Consider the following 23441-nt stretch of genomic DNA (forward strand, 5'->3'; position numbering starts at 1 on the left):
ATGCAAGAATATACAATGGAGAAAAGACAGCATCTTCAATAAGTGGTGCCGGGAAAACTGGGGAGCCACATGTAAAAGAATGAAATTAGAACACTCCCTAACACCACCCACAAAAATAAACTCAAAACGGATTAAAGACCTAAATGTAAGGCCAGACATTATCAAACTCTTAGAGGAAAACATAGGCAGAACACTCTATGACATAAATCACAGCAAGACCCTTTTGACCCACCTCCTAGAAAAAGGGAAATAAAAACAAAAATAAACAAATGGGACCTAATGAAACTTCAAAGCTTTTGCACAGCAAAGGAAGCCATAAACAAGATGAAAAGACAACCCTCAGAATGGGAGGAAATATTTGCAAATGAAACAACTGACAAAGGACTAATCTCCAAAATTTACAAGCAGCTCATGCAGCTCAATATCAAAAAAACAAACAACCCAATCCAAAAATGGGCAGAAGACCTAAACAGATATTTCTCCAAAGAAGATATACAGATTGCCAGCAAACATATGAAAGGATGCTCAACATCCCTAATCATTAGAGAAATGCAAATCAAAACTACAATGAGGAGGGCTTTGCTGGTGGCGCAGTGGTTGAGAGTCCGCCTGCCGATGCAGGGGACACAGGTTTGGGCCCCAGTCCGGGAAGATCCCACATGCCATGGTGCAGCTAGGCCCATGAGCCATGGCCACTGAGCCTGCGCGTCCAGAGCCTGTGCTCCACAACTGGAGAGGCCACAGCAGTGAGAGGCCCGTGTACCGCAAAAAAAAAAAAAAACTACAATGAGGTATCACCTCACACCAGTCAGAATGGCCATCATCAAAATATCTACAAACAATAAATGCTGGAGAGGGTGTGGAGAAAAGGAAAACCTCTTGCACTGTTGGTAAGAATGTAGACTGATACAGCCTCTATGGAGAACAGTATGGAGGTCCCTTAAAAAACTAAAAATAGAACTACCATACCACCCAGCAAACCCATTACTGGGTATATACCCTGAGAAAACCATAATTCAGAAAGAGTCATGTACCACAATGTTCATTGCAGCTCTATTTACAATAGCCAGGACATGGAAGCAACCTAAGTGTCCATCGAAGATGAATGGATAAAGAAGATGTGGTATATATATACAATGGAATATTACTCAGCCATAAAAAGAAACAATATTGAGTTATTTTTAGTGAGGTGGATCAACTTAGAGTCTGTCATACAGAGTGAAGTAAGTCAGAAAGAGAAAAACAAATACCATATGCTAATATATATATATATGGAATCTAAAAAAAAAATGGTTCTGAAAATTATAGGGGCAGGATAGGAATAAAGATGCAGACGTAAAGAACGGACTTGAGGACACGGGGAGGGGGAAGGGTAAGCTGGGACGAAGTGAGAGAGTGGTATGGACATATACACACTACAAAATGTAAAACAGATAGCTAGTGGGAAGCAGCCACATAGCACAGGGAGATCAGCTCAGTGCTTTGTGACCAACTAGAGGGGTGAGATAGGGAGGGTGGGAGGGAGACGCAAGAGGGAAGAGATATGGGGATATATGTATATGTATAGCTGATTCACTTTGTTATAAAGCAGAAACTAACACACCATTGTAAAGCAATTATACTCCAATAAAGATGTTAAAAAAAAGAAAAAGGAAGGTGAAACCAAGAGAGTCGTACATAAATAAAAAGTGAGATAATTTATTTCTAGCAGAACTGCCTTGTAAGAAATACTAAAGTAAGTCTTTCAGGTGGAAAGAAAATGACACGAAATAGCAACTTTAATACAAAGAAATGAAGAGCATAAGAAATAGAAAATAGGTCAGCAAATAAAAAAGACTACACGTTATTAACTGACTGTGTCCACCCTCTGAATTCACATGTAGAGATCTAATCCCCAATGTGATTGTATTAGAAGGTGGTGACTTGGGGAGGTAAATCATGAATGGGATAAGTGCCCTTATAACAGAGATCCCAGAGAGATCTCTTGCTTTTTCCACCGTGCAGGGACACAGCAAGAAGAGAGCTGTCCATAAACCAGGAAGCAAGCCCTTACCAAACAGTAAATCTGCTACTGCCTTCATCTGGGACTTCTCTCAGCTTCCAGAACTGTGAGAAATAAATGTTCATTGTTTATAAGCCACCTACTCTACAGTATCTTGTTACAGCAGACTGAACTAAGACACTATATCGATATGTTTTCTCCTTAGTTTCTCTAAAAAACATAAGTTTGTAAAAAAAAAAAAACAGCAATGATTATAGTATTGTTAGATTAGGCTTGCAACATATAAAAGTGTAATATATGTTAATATTAGCACAAATAAGAGGAGAGGCAGAAAATGGAGCTATCTTAGAGCAAAGTTGCTATATTTTACCAGAATTACATTAGTATTAATCTGAAGAAAACTCTGATAAGATTGTATATCATATTTCTAGATCAATCACTAAATAACCAACTCTAAAAATAGTTCAAAATCAACAGAGGAATGAAATGGTAGAAAGAAAAATCTGTTAAACAAAGAGATGACATTAAACGAAGGAGAAAAGAATGACATGAAACCTATAGAAAAAAAATTAAGTGGCAGATGTAAGTCCAAACATAGCAATAATTATATTACATATAAATGGACAAAATACTCTAATCAAAAGGCAGAGATTGTCAAACACAATAAATAAGCAAGATTCAACCATATGCTCTGTACAGAATTACATACAAATAGGTGGAAAGTAAATGAATGGTGGAAAAAAATGCAAAATGTAATCATAAAAGAGCTGGAGGCAATATGTTAACACTAAACAGACCTTAAGCAACACTCCTAGAAACAAAGAATAATTTCATAATGACAAATTATCAATGCATCAGGAAAATATAAAAATTATAAAGGTTTATGCATGTGTCAACTGAGTTTCAAAATGCACAAAGCAAAAACTTACAGAACTGAAGAGAGTAGATAATTCAACACTTAAAGTTGAATATTTCAATACCCCTCTCAGTAACTGAAAGAACAATTTGCATTAAATCAGTAAGAATATTAAAGACGTGAACAATAGCCACCAAACTGATATAACTGGCATTGGTAGAACATTCTACCCCAAAAAAGCAGACTACATAGTCTTTCCAAATGTACATGAAACATTCTCTAGAAAACACCATTTGCTAAACCATGTGCTACACTATATGTGGTATCAGACTGGCCATGTGCATACAGTCATTGTGGTTTAAATCTGTTTGTGGCAGAATGAGAACACTGGGGCAGTCCTGGATTTGAATCATAATTTAGGAATTTACTAGATGTTAAATTTTGGACAAGCTCTTCAACTTGTATGAGATTGTGGATAGCAAAATTGCCTACTTCACAGCTTGCTGAAAGAATTCAACATAATACATGTTAGTGTCTAAAACAGGAAGGGCTCAATGAAGGGTAACTAACATTGTTTCATTAGCATGAACACCCAGAAGTAGCTGTTACTCTTTCCTTATTTTGCCCTTTTAAGTAAGAAGTAGAGAAGCCTTATCTATTCTAAGTGATGAGATGACAACCAATGGAAACTAAAATTTGCTATGGAGTGGAGCTGAAGCAGTAACAAGATATGCTTCTGGCAGTTGCTTCTGGAGCTTGGTAGTGAAGAGCCAATGTCCTAAACATATTTCCCATACATTTTGAGTATTTGGGCCCAATAACAAGATCAGTTAGTACCCAAGATAATTTATATTATGGTTCCTGAAGGCAAATACTATTTTGGAATGACTAGGAAGCAGGTTTGTTTACAAGTTCATAGTAAGTGGCAACAATTCTATCATACCTTCTATTTTTATACTTTTAATTTACATACTTGTACCAGTAAAATAATAGCTATATTTTACTAAGATTTAACAAGCAGATTTTTTAAAAACAACATGGCAAGTATTCAGTACAGATTTATGTATTCAGTGTGCTCTATGACAGGTGCATTAAAATGCATATACATCCAATTATCTCTAGTCTGTCATGTAGGATTTCACATTGTATACTACAGAACAACAAAAAAGCTGATTTTACTCCAGGGAATCAGATTTAATTATCTATTTTCCTTTGGGTCTCAGGCAGAAGAAGAAATGAACTGTCCAGGATTCTCCTGTTCCTTAACCCTTACTCACCTAACTGAAGTGAGATATTAAATCAATCAGGATTTTTAACAGTTATTGTGTAGTTACTGTATCATAAAACAGAGTTTAAGAATTAGATTCCAAGACTTGTAAGAGGACGTAAGTCCTCTAATAAGGTATTTCTTAACTAGTAGTTTTGTTTTTTTAAATTTATTGATTTTATTTTTGGCTGTATTGTGTCTTTGTTGCTGCACGCAGGCTTTCTCTAGTTGCGGCAAGTGGGGGCTACTCTTCGTTGTGGTGCGAGGGCTGCTCATTGTCATGGCTTCTCTTGTTGCGGAGCACGGGCTCTAGGCGTGCAGGCTTCAGTAGTTGTGGGGTGGGGGCTCTAGAGTGCAGGCTCAGTAGTTGTGATGCACGGGCTTAGCTGCTCCGCGGCATGTGGGATCTTTCCGGACCAGGGCTCGAACCTGTGTCCCCTACATTGGCAGGTGGATTCTTAACCACTGAGCCACCAGGGAAGCCCTTTATTAGTAGTTTATATATTAATAGATGTTATATGGAAAAAAAATCTCATGATGAATAAATTTAAAATAAGGTTAAACAAAAGTGAACTGCTATTATTTTTTTCCCTTGCTATAGTACATCTCTGAATGTTTTTTGAATTTTTAATGAATACACATACTGTAGGAATTTCTGAGAGGGAGATATAGAATGCACTATCTCCCAAACTTGTTTAACTAATGAATCCAATTTTTCTGGAAGATATTTTGAAAACTGTTGCTTCTGTCCAACTCATTCTGTGCACAAAATGAAGCTGAATTTCAGAAAAGTGGCTCATTCAAAGTCACAGGTAATCATAGAACTAGGATTCAAGTTTTCTATGTCTAGAGGAAGAAATATTTTTCATGTCAATCCTTACTCTCCAGCCCATCTCATGGACTGTTTTGAGAAGAATTCCAACTAGTCTTATATCTTTTTAAAAATTTTATAATACTGTGATGAAAAAATCACATCTACACTTTCAGTAGTCAATTGATTTAGCTTCTGAAGAATAGGAAAGTAGCTCTAACTCTTTGAGTTTGGAGATTCTCTTTTATATTTTCTTCCTTTCCTTGTTTCTATAATTTTTCTATCATTTTCCTCCTACCATACTTCATGCTGCCTCAAGAATATGGCATGTTTTCCATTGTGTATATAATCTCACATTAGTGAGGACACTCTTCTAAACACCATAGGCCCAATATTAACCCAGATTAATTATATTTGTCATAGATTCTGTCTAAATGGTAAATTCAGTATTTCTCATGATAATTATTTCATGTACCAAACATTAAATATTTTTACATTTATATTTTTTGTTTAATCCTTATAAATCACCTTATAACATGGATAATATTATTGAGTCTATTTTATAAATCAGAAAAATAAACTTTAAAATGTTAAGGTACCAACCCAAGCTTTCTCATTGCTGAGTTGCAGTTGAAACACTGGTACTGGGACTCCAGAATTACACGCTTATTAATCACTCACCATGTGGTTGGCTTAGCTTTTAAGTGCTCCCAGCAGTTAAATGTCAAATCACCAAGACTAGAGTGCTTATTTGATGTGATGACTAAGCAAACAGAAACAATTATGGCAAGATTAATGCTCAGTCGGTCACCCAACAGCACGCCAGTCTCACTCTTCAACAAAGCATCATTTTATCTTCAATACAAGGATGATGATTATGCCTGATAACAAGAACTTTCTAGGTGCAAACAAACGTGAATATTCAGCTGCATAATCAGTAAAGCACTAAGTTATGACAAATATTTCACTTATATTTAATAGCCCATCAGCAGGAAGAAAACAAAATTTGAACAGAATATATCAAATATTATTTTTTGTGGATCAAGATTATTATGGAGTATAAAAGAATGAATTCAAGGCCCACTTGAGTTATTTGAGAAATGATCACTGCTATTCTAATCAATGTGTAACTGAGTCACATATTTAAGATACAGCTTTAACTTAGAACAACAAAACTTCTACATGCATTTTATCTTAGTTTGTCCTTCCAGATCCATTTTCAGCAATTCTGTGCCCTACTTTGTGCCTCAGGAGACTGACTGGCACGAACTTTGGTCACTAAGCTCCTTTGCTCTCTGGCTTCCCACACTCAACCGCTGGGAGGCTCTACAGGGTCAGAAGGTGGGAACATAAACAAGTCAAGGAATTTACTGCCTCTATCCCGTTCTGCCAGGATGCTGTTTGGCAGTGGTTCTTTCCTCTGTGTAAAGGCACAACTCTTGTCAGAGCTGTATTTCCTGTGGGTTCAGGTAACTGCTCCCTCTCCTTGCCCTTTTATGCCTAGAAGTGGTAACAGGTTTTCACTTTTACTATCCTATGTTTCTTGTTGATTTCCTTATTCCCTCACATCTCTATAAATAGCCCCTCCAACTCTTCAGATACCCTTTTGAGTAAGACATCTATATTCCACCTGGGACCTTGACTGATATACCTAATTTTAAAAAACAGAAACAATAAACAAACAAGGAGACATCTCTCCACGGTGGAGTGGCTTCTCACCACACTATAGCAAGCATAAAATGTTCACTATGCAGTTAATGAGTGTTTGCTATTCTTCCTTGTGCTCAACAACCACACCTGCAACCCATTTGGGAGCTAACAGACTATTTTGCAATCCACTTGGTGTAACTTTGAATTATAAAGGCCTGAACTATAAGAAGTTTCTCCCTGAAGAAAGTTTTGATTCCTTAACTGATATGAATTGAGAATTTAAAAAGAAAATACTTTTAGTCACCATGAGTTATCTTCTTTTGTTCTTTTTTTTAACATCTTTATTGGAGTATAATTGATTTACAATGGTGTGTTACTTTCTGCTTTATAACAAAGTGAATCAGCTATACATATACGTATATCCCCACATCTCCTCCCTTTTGTCTCCCTCCTACCCTCCCTATCCCACCCCTCTAGGTGGACACAAAGCCCCAAGCTGATCTCCCTGTGCTATGGGCTGCTTCCCACTAGCTCTGTTTTACATTTGGTAGTGTATATATCAGTTCAAAAGTCACTTCTCGGGACTTCCCTGGTGGCGCAGTGGTTAAGAATCCACCTGCCAATGCAGGGGACATGGGTTCGAGCCCTGCTCTGGGAGGATCCCACATGCCACGGAGCAACTAAGCCTGTGCGCCACAACTAATGAGCCTGTGCTCTAGAGCCCGCAAGCCACAACTACTGAAGCCTGTGCACATAGAGCCCGTGCTCTTCAACTAGAGAAGCCACCACAATAAGAAGTCCACGCACCACAAAGAAGAGTAGCCCCCGCTCGCCACAACTAGAGAAAGTCCACGCACAGCAACGAAGACCCAACGCAGCCAAAAAAAATATATTTTTTTTAATTTTTAAAAAAGTTACTTATTTTTGATAGTTGAAGCCATTTACTAAAAATTTTGCCTTAACCACAGAGACTATTATTTTAATAAATCATGAAGTCTTTATATCTTAATTTCATCAAGTATAGCTGTAAGAGAGGTATTTCTGATTTTAATGCTATTTTATGGGAGAAAAGGGAAAATGAAAAGAGTAAGAGTAAAGGAAACAAGCATCCTCCTATATAGCATAATACTGAAGATATTCTAAGTGAAATATTAGTTATAGAAAACTCTGCTCTAGCTCTACTGAAGGAAAATGTAAAATCCATGACACATTTAAAGAAACACATAAAAACAAAAATAAGGACATGAATAAGATCTTCAAAAATGAGTACAAATTTGTATCGTTGAATATGAAAAATGGCAGCTTTTCGAGATCTTACAGGCAATAATTGAAATAAAATTCTACATTAAGGTTTTTATTAATATGTAATTATTAATAATCACTATCTTTTATAATTTCAATTTTTCAAACCTCTGAATTTTTTTTAATGTTATTAGGACCACTTAAGATGATTAGTAGGAAAAACTAATATAATAATAAACATTTACTAGGACTTTATTATGTATCAGGCACTACGCAGTATGTTTTATACATACTAACTTATCCTCCAAATGACCAATATTAGCTGACATTTATTGAGCACTTAGCAAGTACCAGATAGTTTTAGATGCTTTATACACATGAACTCATTCAATCCTCACACCAAACCTATGAGCTAGGTACTATTACTATCTTCATGTTACAAATTAAAACCCTAAGGCAGAGAAAGGTTTTAAGCAACTTGCTCAAGGTTACACGTCTATTAAGTGGTAGAGCTGGAATGTGAACACAAGGACTCACCTCAGAATTCATTCTTTTAAACAATTCTGTTTTTATCATTCCCAATTTACAATGGGGAGAACTCAGGCTTTTTAAAAAATTAATTTGTCAAAGTCACACAGCTAATAAGTAATTGTATTAGTTTACTAGGGCAGTCATAACAAAGTACCACAATCTGAGTGGCAGAAATTTATTGTCTCAAAATTCTGGAGACTAGAAGTCCAAAATCAAGATGTTCACAGGGTTGGTTCTTCTGAGGGCTGTGAGGGAAGGTTCTATTCCAGACTTCTTTCCTTGGCTTGTAGGTGGTTATCTTCATGTTCACATGGCATTCTCACTGTGTGTGTATCTGCCTCCAAATTCCCCCTTTTTATAAGGACAACAGTTGTACTGGATTAGGATCCATCCTCATAACCTCATCTTAACTTAATTATCTCTGTAAAGACCCTAACTTCAAATAAAGTCCATCATGAGGTACTGGGTGTTAGAGCTTTAACACATGAATTTGGGGAGGACATAATTCAACCCACAACAGTAATTTGAGCTAGGGCTCAAATCTAAGTGTACTTTCAAGGTTCTGAAAATGATAAGTAAAAACCTCATTTTCTCAGCAACTCAAATATAAATACAAGCATACCATGGAGATATTGCAGGTTCCAGACTACCACAAAAAAGCAAATATCACAATAAAGTGAACCACACAAATTGTTTGGCTTCCCGGTGTATATGAAAGTTATGTTTACACTATAATGTAGTCTATTGAGTGTGTAATAACATTATGTATAAAAAATGTACATACCTTAATTTAAAATACTTAACTGGTAAAAAAAAATGCTAACCAACATCTGAGACTTCATTGAGTCACACAACTCACATCAAAGATCAATGACAGATCACCATATCAAATATAATAATGAAAAAGTTTGAAATATTACAAGAATTACAAAAATGTGATGCAGAGATACAAAGTGAGTAAATGCTGCTGGAAAAATGATGCCAATAGACTTGCCTGACACAGGGTTACCAAAAACCTTCAATTTGTAAAAATCACAGTATCTGCAAAGTGCAATAAAGCGAAGCATAATAAAAGGAGGTATGCCTGTATCACTTACATACAATCCCAGGATCCAAAGATGTACAGAGACTAGTGGCACTATCCTCCAGACTCCTTTAACTGGGACACCATGTTCTCTCTAAGGCACTATGACATGTACATTTAGGACCCTAATTCTCTAAGTGAAGGAAGATGATAGATAAATGGAATGACCATTTCTCTTCCCTTAGTCACAGGCCTCTCTTTGGACAGTAAATTCTGAGAACCTATCTAAGCTGCACATCTCGTCTCTTAAATCATTTTACCAATAGTCACAACCCTGGGCCTATGGCAGGCCCAGCAAGAGCTGCTGACATATGTGTAGAAACAACTTAAATTATACTCCAGTCAAAGCCCTGTGAGGACTAAGTGGGCTTTAAATTAACACAAATTGATTTTCTTAGCATTTCATAATTTGAATAAACTTAAAGTACATTCCCTTTATGTTAATAGCCTTACAATGCTAATTTTTATTTTCTCCCAAAAAAAGATAGCTTTTTAGTACTCAGCAGCTAGGAAATGTGATTCTGGGAGCATAAAAAAGCAGATGCTTCTTTAATGAAAGAACAGAGACCACAGGGCTGCAATGTTCCCCTTAATATCATTTTTCACTTCCAGTGTGCATTTGTAACGATTATTTTAGGGGAAAAAATGAGTTCAAATGCTGAGCAAGTATTTTGAAATCTCATATTAGAAAGCTTATTCTACAAGATTAATCTTGGGTATTCCATAAAACCCCAAGTAATTATTTAAATCAGGGCCTAAGCAGGAGACGTACTTTGCACATACATTTTCAATACTGCTGTATTTGTTCATTAGCAAATGTGAAAATCTGACCATGTGTTTTAACTATGGTATAATAGTAATAATAATAGACCCTCTGAGAATCCAAAGCCAACTTTCTCATGCAAGCAAGAATTTACTACTATTTTCTGAGACCCTTGCCATATGTCTAGAATTTTTAGGCACTTTATATACATTTTATCAAATATATGGTTTACCTATTTCTTAAAACAATTATGCAACATAGTTCTCAGTCTTCCTATTTTACAGAAGAAGACAGTGAGACCACAAAGACTAAGTAACCATCTAAGGAATGGTATGTGTGGACATCAGTATCTGAAACCTAATTCTTCTTTCTTGGTGCCTCAACTATAGTACAGGGTGCCAGAGAGACAGCTAGTCAGAAGGGGCTAGCTAGCCTTTGAATTCAGAAGAAAAGGAGGAGTTCCACACATACCACAGGATAGAGTAGACAAGGGATCCAATCTCGGGACTTGTTGCTAAAACATAAGAGGTCAATTACGAGCAAGTGCTCAGAGTTAAGCATACACACAGAATCATGAACAGCACTGGTGAGCAGACCTGCTGAGCTATATGCCTCAGACAGAATTTGCTTTTATTTTGCTGATTAAAGCTACCGGCAGTTAGTCCTTTATGTGTAGTTTAATGAGGATGAGTCTTGTAGGTGATTATTTCCTCTCAGCAAAGAAAGGGACAGAAATACAAGCATTAACCCATAATGTGCCCTGAAATAAGCGCAGTAAAGTTGGTGACTAATCTCCAGTACTAACCTCCCCAAGGAGGCTCATTCTTTCCAAGAAACTAAAGCCTGGATTAAACTGCTTCTTGGTCTTTCCAAATCTTCTGCAAGTCTACGATAACATTCCAGTGAATGAACATCTTGAACATCCTGGCAAATTCAAGCCCTTACCTATGTGTATGTTTGTTTATAAACATGGTAAAAACTTTACAAATAGAAAAGTACTCTTTTCAGAAAGCAGGAGGCAAGTCAATTTTTACTAAATAGGACATGTGCTATTTCCTAGGCAAAATGATTTGGGGTAGTCGAGAGATGTCTTCTAAATTCATGTTTATAATTTGTAAGTAAATTATTCGTAAGTAGTTTATAAATATAGATATTTAAATATGTATAAATGAATGTTTATAAAAATAAATGTATTTAATTGAAATACACTAATATTTTGTTTAGTCTCCAACTAAATACCTACATTTTTTTCCCAGTTAGAAAGATTTATGATGGCTCATTATCCCTACAGAAGCTCCAGAAGCTCAGTAAGTTTCTGTGACTGCTGCCCCAGCACGGTGTCTACAGAGATTTTTTTCCTTATAATAGAAAGTGCTCATTTCAGCATCTCTGTCAAGATCCACTACTCCCTTTAATGACAATGGACTGATGATTAAGATGGAAAAGAAAACCACTAAGGATAACTCGTCTGTTCTTCAGATTTTCAAGTTATTCATTCAACTGAAAGGTGATTTTGCAATGGATGGAGGAAAGCGAGTTGTTGATGCAGTGTTCAGTTCCAGGGGGCAATTCAAGCCTTTCTGTCTAACACACATTGGTCTTGTGCATGAAAGACTCAAGAATGCTTCAGACAGTTTCCACTGTCCTGTGGTACTTTGTTGAGGTAATCCTGACTCAGCAGATCTATGTAAAAAGAAGTAAGCATTTTCCCCCAAATAAAAAAATGGATAAGGTAGGGTTTTTCAGGGGGTTCTTGTTCAGTTTTATTTTGAAGAAAAGTAGGGAAAACACAACTCAAAGGGAAATAGAGGGGTTATTCACAATTTGAAGTTAAAAAGAGTCATGTAACGAAATGATTTTTCAGATCAAATCTGCTTTGCCTGCCTATAGCAGAGGCCCATGCAAAGATGTCAGATCTCACTCATGTTACACGAAAAGGTGAAATCAGGTATCACTGAGCAATGGGAAACTGAGCTGCAGATAGGTACCACTGAGGCTCTGCTTCTGTTCCTCTTTGTCTCTCCTTCTGTCTGCACATCTCCCTTCTCTTTTCTCCCTCTTTTTACTGGCATTATTGTTTTTCCAACTCTTCTTACAATTGGCTGTAGCTTGTCAGGATTCCAGCACTAGAATTCACCTAACATGATCTTTCATCTCAGCCTTCCCAATCCCATTCCCAGGAAAGGCATGTTACTGGATCAATTTGAAGCAGACGTCCATGTTTGGTCAAGTAGGTGGTGTAGTGAGCTGCCTCAGAGGACACGAATCTGACTACCTGGATGTACTACTATGCAGTTGTTATGAACGGTTCAATTCAGAAACCCGAAAATGCCCCTCCCAGCATATCTGCTATATTGAGGAGTTGCCTACATCAAATTTAGACCACCATCTACCTACAAAACTGGAACTTAATGCCTTCTTTACCTTCAGTGATGGGAACTAACTCTACTTTGGATCTCTACTCTGCCTCACAGCCCAGCAGCCTCTCTTCTACCTACCGTGGTCAAAACAGCTACAGACCAACTCCAGCAACCTGAGATATTTCATCCCTAACCAACTTGGTTGTATGGTCTTGATTAAAAATCCTTAACCTCTCTATGAGCCTCTGTTTGGGGGAGAGAGAGAAACAGAAAGAGAGATGTTAAACCAGATAATCTCTGAGATTCCCTCTAGATCAAATGTGTTTGTAGAACACTTTGCTCTCAGTTATTTTGATATTCAGTATTAAACTCAGTTTGCTAAATGTCAGAGAAATGACTACAGCTTCTCTCTTTATAAAAGACTGGTGTATTTCCTAATCAACTCTCTCCCGTCTCACTACATTTCACACCCTGCTGAGCATCACAATGTAAAACCACCTCTAGAGGCCAGAGCACACCAAGAACATTGCTCTGTATCTCTGTTATTGCTGTTCTCTTAGCCAAGGCTGTCCTTTGACCCTTCCCTGACCTTAAAATACTAGTTATCTTTTAGACTCAGTTAAAAAGTCACCTCCTCTCTGCAGCTCTCCCTGATAAGAAGAATTAATTGTCCTTTCTTCTGAGGCACAAGTTACTAATACAGCTCTTCTAGCATGAATGTAATTTGGATTTAAACTATACTTACTTAGTAAGTGATACAGAATCAATTACCAAGTCACAAATGCCTACAGCACACGGATTATTTCTTAGACATCTTTGAATCCTCTAATAGCACCTAGCAAAGCATTTAGAATCGGGTAGGCACTGAATGAATGAATACATGTATAAGTGAATGAGTGAATCTTCATTAAACAAAAACATCCAAGTTCAGGAATCCACCATTCATGAAAGCACAAAATATTTTTCAGATATATTGGAAATTCCTCCATGGTGCAAAGAGGAATTAATTTTTGTAAATATCATCATTTTATCTTATCAATATTATATCTAAACATGATCACCAGTTGAAGTAACCAGGTCAACAAGAAATAAACTAATTTCTAAAATTACTTTAAACCAATCCTTTTCTCCACCTTTATAATATGGTTTTATATTCAAGCATTCAAATGTTTGAAATCAATCTCCTTTGCTCATTGTCATGCTTCATCATGAACTTCAGTGGAAATGTTAAATATTCTATACTCAAAATCCTCTAAAAGGCAAGTATTTTATCTATACTGACTTTTATGCCTGCTCTCTAACCAGAGGTACCTGACCTTGCTATATTTCTGACCTTACCCTCAACATCATTTAACTAGTTGCTCTAGTTTCATCCTGTAAAAATGTGGCAAGGTCAGCATGCTTGAATGTAATACTGTCACCCCTGCTGACTTGGATTCCACAGCTATCTGTGGCTAGTTCTATGAAGACAAGTTACATCCTTCTTTTGGGTACTGCTCGGTTGCTTGAATGTGTGCCCTCAGATCTTGGGCTGAAGTTAAGGGCCTCTTCTGAGGAATTTTTAGAAAATACCAACACCCCAGTACAGGGGTTTGTAATCATCCTCTCATTCTGTTGTATTTGGTCCCTGTGGCTGCTTGACTTTAAAAATGGATGAGCAAGAAGTGATGAGTAGCAAGAGGAAATTTGCCTGCAATTTTTTGAATCATCAAGTACTTCTCCAAACTAAGTGGAAACCGAGTTTCTCCCTACAATATTACTAGGTGTATTGCTCTGTCTTCACAATTAGTGCTATTGCTTTCTCTCCTCCATTCTAGAACTAGTTTAAAAGAAAAAAGGTTTTGAGAACAACTGTGTTATAACTGTGTTGTCTTCCCTGAAAAATACTTCTTCAAAGTGGAATATATTCTCATCTAGTTGAACTGGTTTATGTTAATGTAGTTGGAACAGGGGGAAAGAACAATGATATTTTAATGTTTCTTCCAGTTATAAAGAAGTGAAAATAGCTTAACTACTTCGGTAATATCAGAATACTGCTCAGCCATAAAAAAGAACAAAATAATGCCATTTGCAGCAACATAGATGCAACTAGAGATTATCATATTAAGTCAGAAAAAGAAAGACAAATACCATATACTATCACTTGTATGTGGAATCTAAAATACAGCACAAGTGAATCTACCTACAAAACAGACTCATAGACATAGAGAACAGACTTGTGGTTGCAAAGCGGGAGGGGGATGAAAGAGGGATGGACTGGGAGTCTGGGGTTAGTAGATGCACTAACTATTATATAGAGAATGAATAAACAACAAGGTCCTACAGTATAGCACAGGGAACTATATTCAATATCCTGGAATAAACGATAATGGAAAAGAATACAAAAAAGAATGTATATATGTGTATAACTGAGTCACTTTGCTGCACAGCAGAAATTAACACATTGTAAATTAACTATACTTCAATAGAAAAATAAATTTAAAAAAAAATAATAGGGCTTCCCTGGTGGCACAGAGGTTGAGAGTCCGCCTGCCGATGCAGGGGACACGGGTTCATGCCCCGGTCCGGGAAGATCCCACATGCTGCGGAGCGGCTGGGCCCGTGAGCCATGGCCACTGAGCCTGCGCATCCGGACCCTGTGCTCCGCAACGGGAGAGGCCACAACAGTGAGAGGCCCGTGTACCGCCAAAAATAATATCAGAGATTCATAAGTGAGGGCACAAGTTAGCCCCAAAGAACTTGAGATTGAGATGGCCCTTTGAACACATCCCCAATCAAAGAATATGATTAATCATGTGGGGGAGTACACTAAGAAATCATTAATGTGTGACCAAAAGAGCTGTGAATGTTCCAAGGTGATCTGGATATCATCTCAGGTACACAGTACTAAGATACATCTGCAGTTGTCTGAAACTTTTTCATATACATTGCCCTCTACAGACAATGGGGAAAAAAAGATGACATGACCATAAGGAAAATGCTCATATCATTTTGAAAATAATGAAAAAAAAGATGACTAAAAACAAAATGGTCAGCCTGAAAATAAATGAAAAGGATTAAGAGCAAGCACTGTGTATATAGCATCCTACAGAATGAGACCACATCTGGAAGATACTAACACAGGCACTAGGGGAAAAAACAACTTTGTTATATAAAAGAAATAAATCATTGGGCATCGACATATTATAAAGAAAAACTCCTCATTATTATTCACCTGCCTCTGCACTCATTCTACACTCACTAAAACCAACTTCTAATTATTAATTTCACAATAATAGAAAGGTTTACCTGAACAAGGGACTTGAATATTCCAGTTGGTAAAAATGAATGTTACTTACTGTAAATTAATGCATCTACCTTAATATATTCATCAGTCTTCTATAAGTTTAGTTCAAAGGAATAACTTTTTCTTAACATAAGCAACACAAAGTGCACTGGCAAAGACATGATTGTGGACATGCAAATTAAGGATCACATGCTGAACAATGGAGAAAGTGTATAAAGATATTGCCAAGCTGGGCTTCCCTGGTGGCGCAGTGGTTAAGAATCCACCTGCCAATGAAGGAGACATGGGTTCGAGCTCTGGTCCAGGAAGATCCCACATGCCGCAGAACAAGTAAGCCATGTGCCACAACTACTAAGCCCACGCACCTAGAGCCCGTGCTCCGCAACAAAAGAAGCCAGCGCAATGAGAAGCCTGCGTACCACAATGGAGAGTGGCCCCCACTCACCGCAACCAGAGAAAAGCCCACACACAGCAACGAAGACCCAACACATCCAAAAACAAAATAAAATTTAAAAAAAAAAGGTATCACCAAGCACGGAGACCATCCAATCATTCTTTATTAATAGAACAAATTCATCATTACACTCTTGGTCTTTTTAATTTATATGGAAGTATAACACGTTGATGGATTTTCAGACAGTTTTTGATTTAGGACTACTACAAAAGTGTGGGGTATATTTTTAAGGGTAGAGTGGCTACATATGAATATGATCAGCTTTAATAGGTACTGCCCAAAACAAGTCTTTCAAGGAGTTGTACTAGTTTTCACTCTCACTAGCAATATGATTTGCAGTTACTGCATATCTGCATCAGTGCTTTGTTATCCTCCTTTAGTCTACAATAAATAGTATGCCCCTTTGTGTTTATCTAGTATATTGATCTCCTACAAATATTTCTGAATCAAAAAGTTATGAACTAACTGCATAATTTGCTGCATCAAATACTGCATTAAATTTTCCTGGCTGTAAGAGCTCTCATGATGTATTACAGTTAAGTGATGCAGAGACTTAAGTAAACATATCTATCCTAACCAATCACTGGCAAATAATGAGCTACAATAATTTCCTAGCAACTATAGCTTTAATGTAACTTCATTCATTTCTTCAAAGTAGAAGAGAGAAATCGTTTTTACCATACTGTAAAATATGAAACTCATTTTTTCAAAAACTGTTTTCAGGAACTTTGATTAGAAAATTTAAAAGTCCCTAATGAAAATCCCTGTTTGGTTTGGCGGTGATTAAAAGAATACCATTATTCAGAACTTAGCTGTCTAAGGATGAAAATTTCTCTCTGAAAAGCAATGTTGAAAACAATTATGCAAATATGCAGAATGGGGGAAAGACAAGATCTTAAGCCTCTTAATATGGCCAAAGACTGCAATTTTCAAACCAAACCAAACTCAGTTCTTAAAACTATTATTCTATAAATCTAAAAACAGCAGCAAAAACAAACAAGAATCATGTGCACACCAGTTTTTTGATGTTAATCTAAGACAACTGTGACCCCTGCTGTCCACGTGTTCGCACATTTAAATTCTCAAGGAAAAACTTAACACCATTACTGAATATTCTTTAAGTTTCTAGTAATAAAGGCCACTAGACTAGAAACCAGTGCAAGGTCTAAAAGTATGACTCTTATTCTCAAGAAATAGATAATTCAGCAAAATTTGAAGGAAGGACCGATGTGTCAGCATGTAATAGTTCTACTTTTCCTCAAAACTCCCTGCAAATTAGCCACAGGCATTGCACCTGTCCCTCTCCAGCCCCATTTGTGTATGGCTAAGATTGTAATACAAAAAAAAGGTTCAACATGTTAAGTTTAAAAGGGCACAATAAGAAACGTTATCACCCACAGCTGCAACACTTATTTTGATTGGTTGTTTAGACTTTTTAGTGTAAACTCAGGAGTTAAGTTTTCCCAGAAAGAAAAATACACTTAGTTGTAGATGAAGCATACTAGTAGGCCTTCCAGATACCTGGATGGGGTTTTAATGTAACATTTGATGAAAAAGATTAACTGGACATCTCATCAGACCAAAGCAATGTTTATTTACATATGCAGTTTGGGATAAAGGGTGTGGAAAAAAGCAATTATTATTATTATTAAGTATTTTCTACTTCACAATCACTGCGCTAAGTGCTTTATACTTACTTTCTCAAGTTAATACTTGGAACTTTATGAGCTACTAATTATTATCCAAATGTCAGAAAGTCTGAGTAAATTTCCAATGTTACATAATAACTGAGTGAAAGAGCCAGGACCCAAACCCAAGTCTACCTGACTCCAAAGCACAGGCTCTCACATTAAACCATCCTGGCTCCCATATCCTACCATACTCAGGATTCAGAAAACAGCACAGAGATCATCAGTTGTAACAAATGTACCACTCTGGTGGGGGACATTGACAATGGGGGAGGCTATACACGTGTGAGTGCGTAGCAATATGTAAAATCTCTGTACCTTCCTCTCAATTTTCCTGTGAACATAAAACTGCTCTAAAAATCGAGTCTTTTAAAACACAGCTCAAAGAAAAAGAGGAGGAAAACACCAATTTCTTCAAAGACCAGAAGAACACACTTTTCCTAACTCTATGAACAAATATTTACTTATTGCCACTATGTAACCAGAAGTTTGCCTCATTCTAAAAAGAATTCAAAGTGTAAAAACATGCCACAAAGGGCAAAGGACAAGAACAGGTAATTCCCAAAGGAGAGAAATACCTAATAAACCTTGGAACACATGCTCAACCTATTAAAGGATTCGATTAAAACAATAATGAGAAAACAGTTTTCATTTTTCATATTGGCGAAAATTAACATTTGGCCCTTGTAAGTATTGACAAAGATATATGGAAAGTGGTTTTGTCATATATGGATGGTGGGACACTAAAATGGTTCAGCCTGTTGTGAGTTGTGGAGTAATTTTACAAAGTCCAATAAAATTGAAAAGGAATATATCCTATGACCCACCAGTTTCACCTCCAGGAACACACCCTTTGAGAAACTTTTACACAGGATCTTGTACAAGATGCATATATAAACATATTTTTGCAGCTTTTTTTGTAACACTGGGGAATTCAAACAACTTAGAAGTTTGTCACTCAGAGAATAGATAAATATGGCCTATTCATATAATGAAATACTACATAGCAATGATAAGGTATGAACTATATAAAAAATATATTACATGAAAGAAGTAGATACAGAACAATATGTCTAGTGTAAAAGCAATGATATCCACATTAGCACAACATGAATGGCTTCCCCTAGAACTGTGCAGTGCCTTAAATAACATTTATGGAGATTTGCTAGAAAGTGTTAATGATAGAAGACAGGATGAATTTGTGTTTGCATGTGCTTGAGTATATACCTATATATAGTGATGTTTCTATATCTGTCTTTACAGCTATCTATCTGCAAGGGAATTATGATGACAAAAAGAAAACATACCAAATTTATGGTAGGATTGCCTCTAGGAATAGATGAAGTGAATTTAAAATCAAAAGTGGTTGTTAAGAGAAACTACTTTCATTTGTAATATTTTTATCTTCTTTAAGAAAATATGGTAGCAAACAAAATATTAATGCTATTCTGGGTGGTAAACTGCAGTACTTACTTTTATTCATTCATTCAAAACAAATATTTTTGTATCGACAATATGCTATCCATCCTTCTTAGTGATGTGAATAAACAGTGAATAAAATAAACAGACCCACCCCCAAGAAGCTTATGTTCTGTTTTTGTATATTATTCATTTTAATTTTAAAAATGAAAAATTAGGAAATATTCATGACAGTTATTTAATACATGGATGGGCAACTTTGGGCTGAGGAACCCAGATGTCTTAGAACAAGGCCACTTTCTGGCTTACTGGTACTCCAGCTATCTGGTTTTAGTCTTTGGAAAGAAGTGGAGAGTGAGAAGCAGGAACTTTACTCTTAGGCTTTTTAGGCTATTAATTTACGGAGCCACCACCTCCTGCAATATCTAACTCTCAAAGTTTGACTTTTTTTCCTTCAGCACTTTAAAATATGTCATGCCATTTTCTAATTGCTTGCATAATTCCTGAAAAGGAATCTGTAGTAATTCTTATCTTTTTTCTCTGCATATGCTTTTTTTCTCCAACTGCTTTTAAGACTTTTTTCCTTTATCATCAGACTGCAGCATGTTGATAGTATGCCTTAATGTTGTGTTTGACCTGCTTGGACTTCAGTAAGTTTTGTAGATGTGGAAGATTTTCAGCCGTTCTTTCTTTCTTTTTTTAAAAATGTCTTTATTGGAGTATAATTGCTTTACAATGGTGTGTTACTTTCTGCTTTATAACAAAGTGAATCAGCTATACATATACATATATCCCCATATCTCCTCCCTCTTGCATCTCCCTCCCACCCTCCCTGTCCAACCCTCTAGGTGGTCACAAAGCACCGAGCTGATCTCCCTGTGCTATGTGGCTGCTTCCCACTAGCTATCTGTTTTACATTTGGTAGTGTATATATGTCCATGCCACTCTCTCACTTCATGCCAGCTTACCCTTCCCCTTCCCCGTGTGCTCAAGTCCATTCTCTACATCTGTGTCTTTATCCCTGCCCTGCCCCTAGGTTCCTCAGAACCATTTTTAGATTCCATATATATGTGTTAGCATACGGTATTTGTTTTTCTCTTTCTGACTTACTTCACTCTGTATGACAGACTCTAGGTCCATCCACCTCACTACAAATATCAGCCGTTATTTCTGAGAATAATTTTCCTTCCCCTCCCCCACTCATTTTGGGACTTCACTTAACACATATGTGAAATTGCTTGATAATTTCTCATAACTCTGTTTATTCCCAATCATATTATTTTCTGGTTTTCATTTTGGATAATTTCTATTGTTATGCATTTAAATGAACTGTTTCTTCTGCAGTGTCATATCTGTTAATTTTATCCAAAGAAATTTCATTTCAGATACTATATTTCTCATCCCCAGAAGTCCCATTTGGTTCTTGTTTATATTTTCCAGTTCTTCCCTCATTATGGTCATGTTTTTGCTCACACCTTTGAGCACATGGAGCATACTTGTAATAGATGATATTAATTTTCTTTTTATGATACTATTATCTCTGAGTTTGTGTCTGTTTTTATTCAGGTTTTTTTCTTCAGGTTATAAGTCACATTTTCTGCTTCTTTATATATCTAGAAATTTTTCTTTGAATGACAGACATTTTATATTGTTGAATACTAGATTGTCTGTGTATTTCTTTCAAGTTTATGAGTTTTTTCCCTAGTAGGCAGTTAAGTTATTGCAGGTCAGTTTGATCCTTTCAGGCCTTATTTTTACAATTTCTTTTAGGGAAGCTCAAGAAAAGACTTTACTCTTGTACTAGTTCCACTTCTTAGTCACGACCCATCTACAGTCTCTACTGAATGCCCCATGTATTCAGTAAGATCTGTCCACTTTGGCTGGTGAGAACTTGAATGATCCCCAGCCCTATGTAAAACCTGTGAATTGTTCAGCTTTCAGCTTCCTTCCATAGAATTTCTTCTTTCCTGACCTCACAGGGTTTTATCCTATGCATTCTCAGATTTGTATTTGGCTAAAGTCTCAAAGAAATCCCTATGCAAGTTTCTGGCATTCTTTCTCTATGCAGCCCTCTTCTATTGGGCACTATGCTCTCAAAATTCTGTGTTGGCCTCCCAGAATTCTGTTAAATCTTCTGCTTAGGGTCTCTCTTTCTCCTTCACAATCTGGAAATTACCTCTGTGTAGAGAGTCTAGCTTATGTAGGGATAAACTCATTTTCCTCCTTCTCAGGGATCATAGTCTCATGCTATTTGCTTTTTAATATCTGAAAAATGTTTGTTTTTATAGGTTTTTTAGTTTTTTGTTTGTTTGTGATGGAAGGGTAATTGCAAATATTCTTACTCCATGGCTAAAAACAAAAGTTGGATTCCTTTTTTTTATTAACAAAAGGAAATGTGGGGTTCTAGTGTGATATTAATGCTAGTAGAAAAAAATACAACAAACAGGTAACATTTGATAAAGTATAAGGAGACAGAGAATCGCTAGAACTACTGCCTTGTGTTGGCAAAAAGGCGAAAGGATGTAATATTTGTAGAACTGGAGTGGTTTGCCTTAGACAAAATCATGAAAACTTCATGTATATGATTATGGGAGAAGAAATATAAGAGGTTTGAAAGAAGAGAAGTATAAATTATTATCTAGGAAAATAGGGGAATGAATGAACTAAAGTAGGATTTCTAAGCAGCAATGAAGGTAAGCCTGAGATTTAGTACCCTGAATTTTAAATGAGAAAAAAAATGTGGTTTTGACCAGTCATATTCACATAGTGCAGTTACAGATCCAAGGAGGGGCAAAGATTTGGATTTAATCAGTGTTAAAGTTTCACTTTGGTGATACAGAATTATATGCCTTTCTATTTGATTCACTCATTAATTTGTGTGTTCATTTTTTTGCCATAAATACTCACAGTCCCTGTAATATTAAAAAAATGTATCTCCAAGGTAAAGCAGACCCTAACTTATTTTTGTCTTTTTTTATGTTCAAGGATTGAAAGCCATGCCCTATGTCCTGAAGCATGCTCAAATCTCACTTTTTGAACTCAAGATTTTAAATAATTTTATTGCATAATTCTCACATTTAACTTTCTCAGCTTAGCCTGATTTGTGTGTAAGGTAAATTTAAAAACTCAAGAAAATACACACTTTGCTTCTGATACTATCCTGATAGTTTCAACAAATCACAGAAAGTAAAAGATGTTTTAACGTTATTGCAATTTTATCTTCAGAAGAACAAGATTTTTAAACCATAATAAAATATGTTTATCATTAAATATTCACAGATTGTTCTACCATCACTACCTTGTACACTCCCACTGGTTATAGATAGCAGAAAGTTACTATACAATCATTTTGAAAATATCAAGGGATACAGCTACACTGATCCATTATTACATTACACATTCTTTGGATATTATCTCATCTATTCCTTTCAGAGTGATAGTAAGACAGCAGTCTCGATGCTGTTTCTTTTCACTTGAAGTGTTTTACGAAGCAAGGATTATAGTTTATTTCTCAATCTAAGGATGCTCCATCATTTTCTAGGGAGAAGGGGAGACATCAAGCCATAAAAGTATGTATATGCTCTTTGCTTGCCCTTAACTTCAAATTTTATAAAGTAGTACCTTTAAACTTTTAAACTTATTAAGTACTATACTAACAGTGCATGAATATATATGATTATATAAATCAGAAACTGAACTAAATAGAAAACAAGAAAATATTTTATAAAGTGAAACTGTAGCAATATTCACACTTTCTTCATCACTTTCCTATTCTTCTAAAGTCATAAATTATAGAAATATACTGAATTCTCAAACTCAACGCTAGTACCTACAATCTCAATAACAAAACAGCATTATTTTTCTTGAGGAAAATTCTCCTCCACCATGAAAATTCCTCATGTTAGTTTTAAGCTTTCATTGCCTTGACTGCTTTTCTCCAAGTATATTCAATTTTGTCATAGCCATTCTTTTAAATGTTGCACTAAGAACTGTAAACAATTATCCAGAGATTCCAACAAATGCAATGA

The sequence above is a fragment of the Leucopleurus acutus genome (assembly GCF_964270905.1).
Source record: "Leucopleurus acutus genome assembly, chromosome: 14".
NCBI lineage: Eukaryota > Metazoa > Chordata > Mammalia > Artiodactyla > Delphinidae > Leucopleurus > Leucopleurus acutus.